Below are 15,211 nucleotides of genomic sequence, written 5' to 3' on the forward strand. Positions count from 1 at the left end.
TTAAATTAGTCCAGGTTCAGCTCTTGTTGAAATAAGACAATTAGTGGTTATATTTTTTGAAAAAACAAAAAGTAATGCAATGATCCCACTTAAAAATTATGAAAAACAAAAAAGAAAAATGAACAGACAGAAAAACTGCCTGCTTCACTGTATTAAAGAAAATGCTGTGTCCATCAAACATGAATGTGTTTTTAACCTTTTCAACGTTATTTGTTTTTTAAACTCAGAAACATGCAATAAAGAACGTTGATATTACAACATAAACATCATTTTTTGTCTATTATTCTTGCTTTCAATGCATCTAAAACCACTCAAAATTAGTTAAAATAGGGCTTGCCAATAATGTTTTAGATGTATAAATCCTTATAAAACCCCTTTGAAATGGCAAAACAAATTAAAATATGTGAAATAGCAAATGTTCCAATAGTTTTGGAGGTCACTGTAACTGCACACCATGTTTGCAAGAGAAATGGTGGAGAAATAGCCCCTTGTTTCCTCTGTAAAGGCCCCTTCACACTTAGCACGACAACGGTGTAAAGACAGCGAGTGCAAAAAAAATGTTTGCGCTTGAGTCAGGAAGCTACACAGTTGACACAGGTGTCTGGTGAACCTGCCCTGATGGATTTGTTCAATTCGTTTAATTCCTGTTATAAAAGTGGGCGGAGGATACAGGACATTCTGTGCCGTTTAGTTCATAGCATGAAAGTAAAGCAATGACCTTTTAATAAAACTAAATGAATGAAATAAGATTAAATAGACACATCACCCCCCGTGTGGCGCGCAACAAGTTCACGGCTGCTGTGCACTGTTGGGTCTCCTCACAGACTGAACTGTCCAGTGTGCTCACTTGCATCATATAAACACAGCAGCCAGCCACACGTTTACAGCAGCAGCGTCCAGCTGTCTGGCCACTTGGCGCGCTGCGCACTGAATGACAGTCTGTCATGTCATGCGGACCGGAAACAGCCACTCAGTGTTGCACTTGACATTTCCCGCCTAATTACATAGGACACGTGGCCAGCCTGGCTATGCATAGAGGCGCTAGGACTTTATTATTTATGTATATTTCGGGAGCGCTCTGATCACATGACACGCAGACACCTGAGATTAAAATAAGTGTCTGGTCTTGAGAACCAGGGATGGTAGGTTGAAAAGCTTTTTTAACCCATGGGAACTCTCCCTACCCACCTAAGCGGCTCAAGAATATGGACAGCATCAGGACTTAATTTGAGGGGGAGCAAGCCGGCGCGCGCTCCGGAACCTCTGACGTTGGCTCCGCCAGCTATTTATCCCTTTATCTACGGCGATGGCGCCCACACCATATTTTCCATATGCTTTTTTTTTTACCGTAACTCCAATGATATATGGTGTATTACAGTAAACATAGCCTGTGTTGTCATAACGCAGAGGAAAAACACGGAAGTTTCACACTAGTGCGCCACTGATTCTCATTACCGTAAGTTCTCATGTAAGCCCTCAATCTGAAAAATTTCAACACTGACAGCAAGCCAAGAACCCGTGGTTTCCAACAGTATGCTATATGTTGCATATATTATGGTAAAGTGCGTTCGGTGCAGTGTTGCCAGATGTACGATAATTATCGTATTTGTACGATAGTTTTGCCCTCTGTACGATGTACGATCAATAATGGGAAAAAATCCAAAATGTACCAAACACACATCTCTCTCTGACACCCAAGAATCATTTTGCAGGTGGTGCACTCAGGCGGCATCAGAGACACATCACACACAGGGCTGCTGCTGGCTTTGGCGGCCCGGTCATTTGAAAGCCTGCCCCCTCACCATACAAAGTAATGAGTTCCCATCCAATTTCTGCCGTGACTGGAAGATTCCCCAACCATCTTTTTTTTTTTTTTCGAAACTTTATTTCAACAAATGCAATAACAAATGAACAAAACACAAGAGCAAAGAGATATACAAGAAAAATTTAAAAAGTTCAAATTCCTTATGGAGGTGTCAACATTTTTTCTGTGTTCAACGATCTGCTCAATTGGCCATGGCATCGGATGACGACAGCGACCTCGAGGTTGAATTCGACTCTTTCTCTTCTGGTAACTAACACGTTTGTGTCCCTTCACAGAAAAAAAAAAATCTTTCTAGTCTGGTAGTGCATTTGTGTTCTTTTTGTGTCATAGTTTCCCCATTACTATAGGGATATTGTGAATTACTGTTTAAAAATGTGACATAAAATTCTTTGGAAAATTAAAAAAAAAAACAAATGCTAAAATAGCTACGTTGTATGCGTTTTGTTTGTGTACGATAATTTCTCCCGAAATACGATAATTTTGAGGGTTTGGTATGATAGTTACATATTTCATAGCTGGCAACACTGGTTTGAGACTTTTGAAACGAGGGAAAGTATGAAAAACAGCGCACAGTGACAGAAAAGTACAGAGACAGACAGCATGTTGTGGGCTGGGGTGTTTGGCTGGCTTTGTTTTTGTTTTCTGTTTCTCCCACCAGGTGGTATGTGTTCAGGACTGAGTGGCTGACGTGGGGCTGAGTTTGAGGACCTCACCCTGATCACCTGTGGCTTGTTATCACGTGCAGTTCATCAGGCCTCACAGCTGTGGTGCATCTGTCTTGATCAGGGCATGTTGCATTTAAATCTGGAATACACAGTGTGTATTTGCCAGAGACTCGACTTTGTGACCAGACGTGTGAGATCGATGTTGGGAGAACAATCTCACCACTACGGACACAGAGACCGCTCCAGGTTTGACGCCACGGTCTGTGAAAGAGGATTGGGTGAGGTCTCACGCTCTTCAGCACACTTCCTGAGGTATTTTGGTTTTTGTGACTTTCATGAAGTAAAGTCAGTAAATTTGGTGTCCCTCACACCTTGTTATATTGAGCTGTTATGCTATGCTAATCGTCTAAATCAGCTTCTACTGCAGTGGAGTTTTGAACTGAGTTGTTCTGTGCCTGCAGGGAGAGAAGCTGATTTTACATTTAGGTCAGGAAGTGTTTTGCTGATTGTGTGCACCTTTGAGCTGTCTCTCTGTGTGGAGAGTGTTGGACTCACCTTACGGTTTCTTCTTTCACAGACTCGGTTTGTCGCGGCCACCTGGGGGGTGTCGGCGGAGTCCTTGGGTCCAGAATTGCTGTGGCTCTGGTCCTTTTGCGCTGCTGGGAGCGCACCGTTTTTCCACCTCGCCAGACCGTTGACTTTTGGGGTTATCACTTAATACACTATGTTAATTAAAACTTGTTTTCCTTTGAACCGTGCTCTGCTTCTTTTATGCTGAGTCCTGTAAAACGCTGGGTCGGTTCTCTGCCCGCGTCCGACACATAACACAGCAAACATAAATGTAGTAATTTTTGAGGAAAAGGCAGGGTGTTAGTGTCATTTGTGAAGGTGTGTGTGGGTGTGCAGTTTATTTTAAGTGCGGCGCACAGCATTGTTTGCAAGCCCCCCCCCCGCCCTTCTTTTCTTTTTTTTTTTTTTTGCACTGGAGCCACCCAACCTACTGCGCTCTGGGACCTCCCACTTTACAAATTAAGCACTGGACAGCATGTATATAAGTGACATTTACATGACAATTTACGAGGTCTGTCCATAAAGTATAGGTCCTTTTTATTTTTTTCAAAAACTATATGGATTTCATTCATATGTTTTTACGTCAGACATGCTTGAACCCTCGTGCGCATGCGTGAGTTTTTCAACGCCTGTCGGTGACGTCATTCGCCTGTGAGCACTCCTTGTGGGAGGAGTCGTCCAGCCCCTCGTTGGAATTCCTTTGTCTGAGAAGTTGCTGAGAGACTGGCGCTTTGTTTGATCAAAATTTTTTCTAAACCTGTGAGACACATCGAAGTGGACACGGTTCGAAAAATTAAGCTGGTTTTCAGTGAAAATTTTAACGGCTGATGAGAGATTTTGAGGTGATACTGTCGCTTTAAGGACTTCCCACGGTGCGAGACGTCGCGCAGCGCTCTCAGGCGCCATCATCAGCCTGTTTCAAACTGAAAACCTCCACATTTCAGGCTCTATTGATCCAGGACGTCGTGAGAGAACAGAGAAGTTTCAGAAGAAGTCGGTTTCAGCATTTTATCTGGATATTCCACTGTTAAAGGAGATTTTTTTTAATGAAAGACGTGCGGGCGGATTGCAGCGTCGGCTTGCCGCGATGCTCTGATACAGGAAAAACACCTCCATTGGAAGCCTTAAGGACAAGTTGGAACATGTCCAGCTGTTAAACAATTTCTCATATACTCACTCCACTGAAAGCCATCAAAAGCCGACTGGATTTTACAAATTGTTATCAACACGGAGGTGTTTTTCCTGTGCCCGTCCGCACGTCTTTCATTAAAAAAATCTCCTTTAACAGTGGAATATCCGGATAAAATGCTGAAACCGACTTCTTCTGAAACGTCTCTGTTCTCTCATGACGTCCTGGATCAATAGAGCCTGAAATGTGGAGGTTTTCAGCTTGAAACAGGCTGATGACGGCGCCTGAGACCGTTGCGCGACGTCTCGCACCGTGGGAAGTCCTTAAAGCGACAGTATCACCTCAAAATCTCTCATCAGCCGTTAAAATTTTCACTGAAAACCAGCTTAATTTTTCGAACCGTGTCCACTTCGATGTGTCTCACAGGTTTAGAAAAAATTTTGATCAAACAAAGCGCCAGTCTCTCAGCAACTTCTCAGACAAAGGAATTCCGACGAGGGGCTGGACGACTCCTCCCACAAGGAGTGCTCACAGGCGAATGACGTCACCGACAGGCGTGGAAAAACTCACGCATGCGCACGAGGGTTCAAGCATGTCTGACGTAAAAACATATGAATGAAATCCATATAGTTTTTGAAAAAAATAAAAAGGACCTATACTTTATGGACAGACCTCGTATATGACAATATTGAGATATGATAATTTGGCCATTTTATACAGCCCTACTGTCAACTAGCTGAAAACTTTGAATATTAATTTACATCTACATTAAAAAAATGCTTAAAGCGGCAGGGGGTTAAGAGGGCTGTAATTTGGGGGGGGGGGGGGTATCAGCTGAAAAGCAAAATGCTTAAAAAAGGTGGGGATAATGGGGCAGAGCCCCTCCAGCAGCTGAAAGGTTTTAGTCATGCTAATGCTCCCACGAACAATTTTACTGAAAAAAGTCTGAAGGACATAAAGGACATGAGGCACTTTTCTGCTTCAAAAAAAAAAAAAAGTAGCACTACTCGGCTCGACTCTACTCGGTTTTTTTGCTTTTCCATTAGGGTTAGTACCTCGTACCGGGTGCTTTTTTTGGTACCTGCTCAGAAGCGGTTCCAAGCGAGCCGAGCCGATACTAAAATGTGACATCAACAGGCTGCCGGCCACTGATTGGTCAGAGAATGTCGTCATGAAAATCAAAACCCGTCATTTTTAAATACTCACAGCCGTCCTTTTCTTTCGTTTCACGGCAAGTTTTTTTACTCGCACAGAACCACACCGTGGTCCATGGATGAGCTGCGGGCGTTTCTGTGTTTGGTGGCGGAGGAGAGAATACAGAGAGGTGGATGAAGCGATCCGAAATGAGAAAATCTCCCAGTCTTTGGCCGCGCCCGGTTCACCGGGCATTACAGCAACGCAGAGAACAGCTGAAAAAGCTTAAAAGTGATTACAGGACCACAACGACCGGAGTAGGTCAGACTGTAAGAGCTGTTTATGGACACTGACCGGCGAGCACCCGGAGGCAGGATGACCGCAACTCGGCCACGGCTTTGTTGGAAGCGATGGATGGTAAGTGTTTTTGTGACTTTGTCTGTAGTCTGCTTGAAAGCACCATTTAATGTTACTTATTCCACTGGTGGGAAACACACATTAACAAGTGAAGATTTTGAGTCTAAACGTGTGTTAAAGTAACATCGTTGTCTCGTATGCAGACACAGTGAGCTAGCTGATTGCTAACTAGCGAGCAAGCTAACTGCATGCTCTGCTTTAAAGTATTCACTTCTGACAGAAAAATACCTCAATGAGCAAGACAACAAATGTGTATATTTGACTCATTTAGTGCCATTACTGTGATGTGTTTTTTTTTTTTTGACATGTCGCCATTTTGTGTTTTTGTTGAAGAATCCAGTTCCATAAGCGAGGAGGATTCGAACACCAGCTTCAACATCTGTATCAACGTCCAGCACCACACACCAACGTGTCATCACAGGTAAGAATAACGTGTCTCACATCACGTAACTTTCCCAAATATATACAGGGTGAACCCTACCACCTTCACCAAGGTCCAGCACTTTTTGCTGGACCTTCCCAAAATTTCAGTTATCTTGGTCACACAATCATTTCTTTTAACCCCATACTGATATGCGGCCAATATCACCCAAGTCACCCAGAGGCATATATTCTTAACTGGTTCAAATTTTAACCAAACGTATTTCGGACAAGTTTTTCAAATTAACGTCACTTCTGAAGTTTTATAAAGTGAAAATATCAGATATATGTTTTAGTTTTAAAGTAATGCACCAATTTTTAAGGTTTTAGTGTGGGCATGCTGTGTCCAGGTGCATTATGGGTAATAGGGTAATCTCAGTACGTTCACGACAGGAGAACGCATTTGAGACACTGATCAGGACAATAGCATTAAACTCTAGTGCCTAAAACTCTCATGAATATATTCTCTGGGTTTATAGACGTTGTTATTGTATTTGCTTTGATTTAATTCCACACATCTTAAATGTAGCAAAACAGATTATCTGGAATTTTGTGTTTGCAAGTTTTCAAGGTCTCTACTGCCATCTACTGTCCAGTATTGTTCATGGCAGTATTCAAACTGAAGGTGGCCAGACACTATGATATTTTCAATCACTGTACTCGGTTCCACCTCAAACTGTACCACAGAACCACACGGTGTAAAAGTTCAGAGCACACGATTTATGTTCTCACACACATTGTATGTTCAAAAACCACACGTCGGACTCATGTTTCCAGAAGCAAAACGTAAACAGAAGCTTTTTTTTCCAACTTAATTTACAAAAACTCTTGATGGGAGACATCAAAGTTTAAAACAAAACAAAACAAACAAACAAAAAACATTACAAGACAGGTCTGCGGTGTTTGCACAGGCACAGTGCGAGAGGTGGTTGTGAGATGTTAAACGCAGCTTGTTACTCAATGGATACTAAATGATGCAGGACGCTCCATTAACCTGAAACTCGGTGCGATCCAAAAAAATTCTTGCACAAATGAAAAATCAGCTGAAAAAGGGCCAAAACTCGCACTGGCACCAGTAGATCATGGCAGTGTTCTATTTATTTTGACACCATCAGATGGTTATCTAATTACAACTTGGCTTTTTTTTTGAAAATGCCTTTTTTTTTTACAAATAAAAAATGGCATATTTACAAAAGCACATTTATCTGTAAACACCAGCACACGACACACCTCACATTAACGTGTTGGTTTACATAGAATGAATCAACCAATCAGTGTGAGCAGAAGCACATTTTATCCAGAATGCCATCTGTCTGTGTTTGTTACAAAACTTCAGAATTAGTGCATTATTCAACATTAAAATAAATGTGTTATATCTTAACTTTGCACATATGACAAAATTGACAGTAGTGGAATTATTCTATCAGTATTCATTTTATTTAGACACCAAACCATAACTCAGTATTGCTTTATTTTTCAAGACCTCGGCCTGAGGGCAGCACTGTGTTTGGATAGAGAGTTGAGCTTTGTGGCTTCTCCCAGTGGCTTCTGTGCTGTAAGATGTGTAATAAACTGAGGCTTCCTGAAGGAGGCAGGATGCTCAAGGACAGAAGTGCTGACTCATTGTTTGGGTCTGCTGTTGCTTTTGATGTTTCTAAAAATGATCGTTGTGTTAAAACTCAAAATCAGCTTGTTTAAGTGTACCGGAGACAGTACTGGAATTTATCAGTTATCTGTAACTTCTGATACATTTTTGCGTGGTTTATTGTTTTAGTTTTATGAGAGATAACTTTTCAGTTATCTGATAATCTGTTATCAAAGTTAATGTTTTGGTTATCTGTGCCCACCACTGTGTGTGTGTATATATATATATATAATATATACATACGAGGTCTGTTAGAAAAGTATCTGACCTTTTTATTTTTTAAAAAAATCATATGGATTTGAATCATGTGTGATTGCATCAGCCAAGCTTGAACCTTCGTGCGCATGCGTGTTTTTTCACGCCTGTCGGTTGCGTCATTCGCCTGTGAGCAGACTTTGTGTGAGCAGTGGTCCACCCCTCTCGTCGGATTTTTATTGCGAATAAATGTCTGAACGATTTGGAGCTTTGCTGCATCAATTTTTTCCAGAAACTGTGAGAGACCTCCAGGTGGACACCATTCGGAAAATTCAGATGGCTTTCAGGGACGATTTTATGGGGATTACACAGATTAAGGAGTGCTCCAGCCGGTTTAAAGACTGCCCACAGCGTCTGAGAGCGCGCCGCGCTCCGAGCGCCGATCGACAGGCTGAATCAACCAGATCATTTCCAACGTGAAGGCTTTGTTGATCCGGGACGTCGTCTGACTTACACAAAAATGGCAGGAGACGTGGACATCAGTACTTTTTCGGCACATTCCACTGTTACAGGAGTTTTTTCATGGAAAGAGAAGCAGAGGGATGCGCCACGGAGCCACTCATGGCGCGGGACAAAACCACCTCCGTGTAGATCTCACAGGACGGCTTAGAGATGGCTTCAGTCGTGTGACTATACGAGAAATTGTGCATGAGCTGGACATGCAAGAACATGTCCTGTGAGGCTTCATCACGGCGTTGCTTTGCGCCATGCGGCACCACCGCAATGCGTGGCATTCCTCCGCACGTCTGTCTCAATGTGCCGAAAAAGTGCTGATGTCCACGTCTTCCACAATTCCTGTGCTAGTCAGATGACGTCCCGGATAAAACACAGCGTCCAGTTTGGAAATGAACAGCACATTCCACTGTTACAGGAGTTTTTGTCATGGAAAGAGGAGCGGAGGAATTCTGTGCGTAGCGGCAGTGCCACATGGCGCAAAACAACGCCGTGATGAAGCCTCACAGGACATGTTGTGGCATGTCCAGCTCATGCACAATTTCCCGGATAGTCACACGACTGAAGCCACTGAAAGTCATTTGAAAGCCATCTCAAAGCCGTCCTGTGAGACCAACACGGAGGTGGTTTTGTGCCGCGCCATGAACAGCTCTGTGGCACATCCCTCTGCCTCTCTTTCCATTAAAAAAAAATCCTGTAACAGTGGAATGTGCCGAAAAAGCCACGTCTCCTGCCATTTTTGTGTAAGTCAGACGACGTCCCGGATCAACAAAGCCTTCACGTTGGAAATGATCTGATTGATTCAGCCTGTCGATCAGCGCTCGGAGCGCGGCGCGCTGTCAGCAGCTGTGGCCAGTCTTTAAACCGGCTGGAGCACTCCTTAATCTGTGTAATCCCCATAAAAATGTCCCTGAAAGCCATCTGAATTTTCCGAATGGTGTCCACCTGGAGGTCTCTCACAGTTTCTGGAAAAAATTGATGCAGCAAACCTCCAAATCGTTCAGACATTTATTCGCAATAAAAATCCGACGAGAGGGGTGGACCACTGCTCACACAAAGCCTGCTCACAGGTGAATGACGCAACCGACAGGCATGAAAAAACTCACGCATGCGCGCGAAGGTTCAAGCTTGGCTGATGCAATCACACGTGATTCAAATCCATATGGTTTTTGCAAAAAATAAAAAGGTCAGCTACTTTTCTAACAGACCTCGTGTATATATTTATATATATCAAATCAAATCAATTTTATTTATATAGTGCCAAATCACAACAAACAGTTGCCCCAAGGCGCTTTATATTGTAAGGCAAGGCCATACACTAATTACAGAAAATCCCAACCGTCAAAACGACCCCCTGTGAGCAAGCACTTGGCGACAGTGGGAAGGAAAAACTCCCTTTTAACAGGAAGAAACCTCCAGCAGAACCAGGCTCAGGGAGGGAAGGTCTTCTGCTGGGACTGGTTGGGGCTGAGGGGAGAGAATCAGGAAAAAGACATGCTGTGGAAGAGAGCAGAGATCAATCACTAATGATTAAATGCAGAGTGGTGCATACAGAGCAAAAGAGAAAGAAACACTCAGTGCATCATGGGAACCCCACAGCAGTCTAAGTCTATAGCAACATAACTAAGGGATGGTTCAGGGTCACCTGATCCAGCCCTAACTATAAGCTTTAGCAAAAAGGAAAGTTTTAAGCCTAATCTTAAAAGTAGAGAGGGTGTCTGTCTCCCTGATCCGAATTTGGAGCTGGTTCCACAGGAGAGGAGCCTGAAAGCTGAAGGCTCTGCCTCCCATTCTACTCTTAAAAACCCTAGGAACTACAAGTAAGCCTGCAGTCTGAGAGCGAAGTGCTCTATTGGGGTGATATGGTACTATGAGGTCCCTAAAATAAGATGGGACCTGATTATTCAAAACCTTATAAGTAAGAAGAAGAATTTTAAATTCTATTCTAGAATTAACTGTTGGGAAGGTGTCGTAGCACGGACCCACAACAGGGGGCGCAAATGAACGGACAATGAGTAAACCAAAAGGCAACAATTTACTGTTGTGACAATACACAACTAAATGTACAGAAATTGCAAAGTCAATTAACACCAGGTGACGTGTGGGCAGGCTCGAAGATAGAAGACCCCGACGAGAGAGAGACCGCGCTCCACACGGCCTCCACCACCAACGGTCTGAAGAACACCGGAGCCGCCAAGTCCCGAATCCCCAGGTGACCTCTGTCTTCGGCTGTCGACCCTGGTACTGCTGGCAGAAAGCAGAGAAAAGATGAATGAGTGTAACTCCTTACACTCAGTGGTCTATAGTCTGTACACAGTTAGGAGGAGAACCTCCACCTCCGAATCACACACTCGTGCAGCTCCTGGTGTGACCACTTATCTGTAGCGCAGTTGTCGTCGTCACGCTCCACGCCACTTCCCAGATAAGGGCGAACACCACAGGATACCGGCTGCAACAAAAGTTCAGGTTATTACTCAACGTATGAGACAGCAGAGAAATTACCTTACGGTAGTCGATTTCTCGGCGAGGAGGTGGAGTCACGATCCGGCTTTTAAGTTGGTGATGATGATGATGAACGAGTGACAGCTGGTGCAGGGGAAGAATGACAGCTGTCACTTCTTCAGGGTCCGGCGCCCTCTCGTGCTTGGAGCCCGCACTCCAAGCAGGGCGCCCTCTGGTGGTGGTGGGCCAGCAGTACCTCCTCTTCAGCGGCCCACATAACAGGACCCCCCCTCAACGGGCGCCCCCTGGCGCCCGACCGGGCTTGTCCGGGTGTCGGCTGTAGAACTCGGCCAGGAGGGCCGGGTCCAGGATGAAGCTCCTCTTCACCCAGTAGCGTTCCTCAGGTCCATACCCCTCCCAGTCCACCAGATATTGGAACCCCCGGCCCTTACGACGGACGTCCAGGAGCCTGCGGACCGTCCAAGCAGGCTCCCCGTCGATGAGTCGGGCAGGAGGCGGCGTAGGTCCAGGTGCACAGAGGGGCGAGGTGTGGTGAGGCTTTATACGGGACACGTGGAAGACCGGGTGGATCCGCAGTGAAGCTGGGAGTCGGAGCTTCACTGCGGCCGGGTTGATGACCTTGAGGATTGGGAAGGGACCGATGTATCTGTCTTTCAGTTTGGGGGAGTCCACACAGAGGGGAATGTCCTTGGTCGAGAGCCACACCTCCTGCCCGGGCTGGAACGTGGGGGCCGGGGACCGTCGGCGGTCTGCATGGGACTTGGCCCTCGTCCGGGCCTTTAACAGGGCAGAGCGGGCGGTCCGCCACACCCAGCGACATCTCCGAAGGTGGGCCTGGACCGAGGGCACACCGACCTCTCTCTCCACCAGCGGGAATAATGGGGGCTGGTACCCCAAACACACCTCAAAAGGGGAGAGGCCGGTAGCAGACGAAACTTGGCTGTTGTGGGCATACTCGATCCAGGCCAGATGGTGACTCCAGGCCGCCGGATGTGCGGAGGTGACACACCGAAGGGCCTGCTCCAACTCCTGGTTGGCCCGCTCTGCCTGGCCGTTGGTCTGGGGGTGGTACCCGGACGAGAGACTCACGGTGGCCCCCAGCTCCTTGCAGAAACTCTTCCACACCTGTGAAGAGAACTGGGGACCACGATCCGAGACGATGTCCGACGGTATCCCATGCAGCCGCATGACGTGGTGGACCAGGAGGTCTGCCGTCTCCTGGGCCGTCGGGAGCTTCGGGAGGGCCACGAAGTGGGCCGCCTTGGAGAACCGGTCCACTATCGTGAGGATTACGTTGTTGCCCTGGGACGGCGGGAGGCCCGTGATGAAATCCAGGCCGATGTGAGACCAGGGGCGATGAGGCACCGGCAGGGGTTGGAGGAGGCCCGTCGTCCTCCGATGGTCTGCCTTGCCCCTGGCGCAGATGGTACAGGCCTGGATGTAGTCCCGGACGTCGGTTTCCAGGGACGCCCACCAGAAGCGCTGCTGGACTACTGCCACGGTCCTACGCACCCCGGGATGACAGGAGAGCTTGGACCCGTGACAGAAGTCCAATACGGCAGCTCTTGCCTCTGGTGGGACGTACAGTCTGTCCTTGGGGCCAGTCCCCGGGTCCGGGCTCCTGGTCAGGGCCTCCCGGACAGTCTTCTCCACGTCCCAGGTAAGGGCGGCCACGACAGTGGACTCGGGGATGATGGTCTCGGTGGGGTTCGACAGCCCCGCTTTGGCTTCTTCTTCGTGCACCCGGGACAAGGCGTCAGATTTTTGGTTCTTGGTCCCGGGGCGGTATGTAATCCGGAAGTCAAAGCGCCCGAAGAACAGAGACCAGCGGGCTTGCCTGGGGTTCAGCCGCTTGGCGGTCCGGATGTACTCCAGGTTCCGATGGTCAGTGAAAACCGTGAAGGGCAACGAAGCCCCCTCCAGCAGGTGTCTCCACTCTTCAAGAGCCTCCTTCACCGCAAGAAGTTCCCGATTGCCAACGTCATAGTTCCGTTCAGCTGGGGTCAACCTGCGGGAATAAAAGGCACAAGGATGGAGAACCTTATCAGCCTCCACGCTCTGGGACAGCACGGCTCCTATCCCTGAGTCAGAGGCGTCCACTTCTACTACGTACTGGCGATCAGGATCAGGCTGCACCAGAACTGGCGCAGTCGAGAACCGGCGTTTCAACTCCTGGAACGCGGCTTCGCACCGATCCGACCAGGCAAAGGGGACCTTGGTGGAGGTCAGGGCAGTCAGGGGGCTAACTACCTGACTGTAACCTTTGATGAACCTCCTATAAAAATTTGCAAAACCGAGGAACTGCTGTAGTTTCCTGTGGCTTGTTGGTTGGGGCCAATCTCTCACCGCCGCAACCTTAGCCGGATCAGGGGCGACGGAGTTGGAGGAGATGATGAACCCCAGGAAGGACAAAGAAGTGCGGTGGAACTCGCACTTCTCGCCCTTCACAAACAGCCGGTTCTCCAACAACCGCTGTAGGACCTGACGTACATGCTGGACATGGGTCTCAGGGTCCGGAGAAAAGATGAGTATATCGTCCAGATATACGAAGACGAACCGATGCAGGAAGTCCCGCAAGACGTCGTTTACCAAAGCTTGGAACGTCGCGGGGGCGTTAGTGAGGCCGAACGGCATGACCAGGTACTCGAAGTGACCTAACGGGGTGTTGAATGCCGTCTTCCATTCGTCTCCCTTCCGGATCCGAACCAGGTGGTACGCATTTCTAAGATCCAATTTCGTAAAGATTTGGGCTCCATGCAGGGGCGTGAACACTGAATCCAACAGAGGTAACGGGTATCGGTTGCGAACCGTGATCTCGTTCAGCCCTCTGTAATCAATGCATGGACGGAGTCCGCCGTCTTTCTTGCCCACAAAAAAGAAACCAGCACCCATCGGGGAGGTGGAGTTCCGGATCAGCCCGGCAGCTAAGGAGTCCCGGATGTAGGTCTCCATTGATTCGCGTTCTGGACGTGAGAGGTTGTACAACCTACTGGACGGGTACTCAACGCCCGGGACTAAATCGATGGCACAATCGTACGGCCGGTGCGGAGGAAGAGTGAGCGCCAGATCTTTGCTGAAAACGTCAGCAAGATCGTGGTACTCCTCTGGCACCGCCGATAGATTGGGGGGGACTTTGACCTCCTCATTAGCTGTAGTGCCGGGGGGAACCGAGGATCCTAAACACTCCCGGTGGCAGGCTTCGCTCCACTGCGTCACAACCCCGGACGGCCAATCAACCCGGGGATTGTGCTTCACCATCCATGGAAAGCCCAAAATCACTCGGGAGGTAGATGGTGTTACATGGAACACTATCTCCTCCCTGTGATTCCCAGATACAACCAATGTCACTGGTTGTGTCTGATGTGTGATCAATGGAAGCAGGGTGCCATCTAGTGCTCGCACCTGCAATGGTGCCGGCAGAGCCACCAGAGGGAGCCCTACTTCCCTTGCCCATCTGCTGTCCAGCAGATTCCCCTCTGACCCCGTGTCTATCAGTGCTGGGGCGTGAAGGGTTAACTCCTCACAAAGGATTGTTACTGGGATTCGTGCCGATCTGCGGGGTCTTTCCGCGTGTGTGTTATGGCCCACCCTTAGCCCAGATTCTAAGGACGGGCGTTGTAGTTTGACCGTTCAGGGCAGTCCCTCTGCATGTGCTCACAAGAGCCGCAGACAAAACACTCCCCGCGGGCCAGTCTCCTTTGTCTGTCACTTAATTTTACTTTGGCCCTGCTCGTGTCCATAGCCTCCTCAGCAGGGGGAGCTGTAGCCCCACGGGGCCCTCTGGCAGTGAAGCGTGGGGACAACGTCTTATCGGAACCGGAAGGGGGAGGGACGGCTCGTGCCCGGTCACGCCCCCCGGCCTGCTCCCGACGATGCTCAGTCAAACGGTTGTCTAAGCGTATAACCAAATCGACAAGCCCGTCAAAATCCCGCGGTTCCTCCTTCGCCAGTAGGTGCTCCTTGAGGACCGGTGACAGTCCATTTACGAAGGCGGCGCGGAGCGCAACGTTATTCCAGCCGGACCTCGCTGCCGCGATGCGGAAGTCGACTGCATACTCGGCTGCGCTACGGCGCCCCTGTCTTATCGACAGCAGCACGTTTGAAGCAGTCTCGCCTCTGTTAGGATGATCAAACACTTGTTTGAACTCCCGTACAAACCCAGTATAAGACGTTAGGAGCCGTGAGTTCTGCTCCCAAAGCGCCGTAGCCCATGCGCGTGCCTCTCCTCGAAGCAG

The sequence above is a fragment of the Thalassophryne amazonica genome, chromosome 11, assembly GCF_902500255.1.
Source record: "Thalassophryne amazonica chromosome 11, fThaAma1.1, whole genome shotgun sequence".
NCBI classification, from domain to species: domain Eukaryota; kingdom Metazoa; phylum Chordata; class Actinopteri; order Batrachoidiformes; family Batrachoididae; genus Thalassophryne; species Thalassophryne amazonica.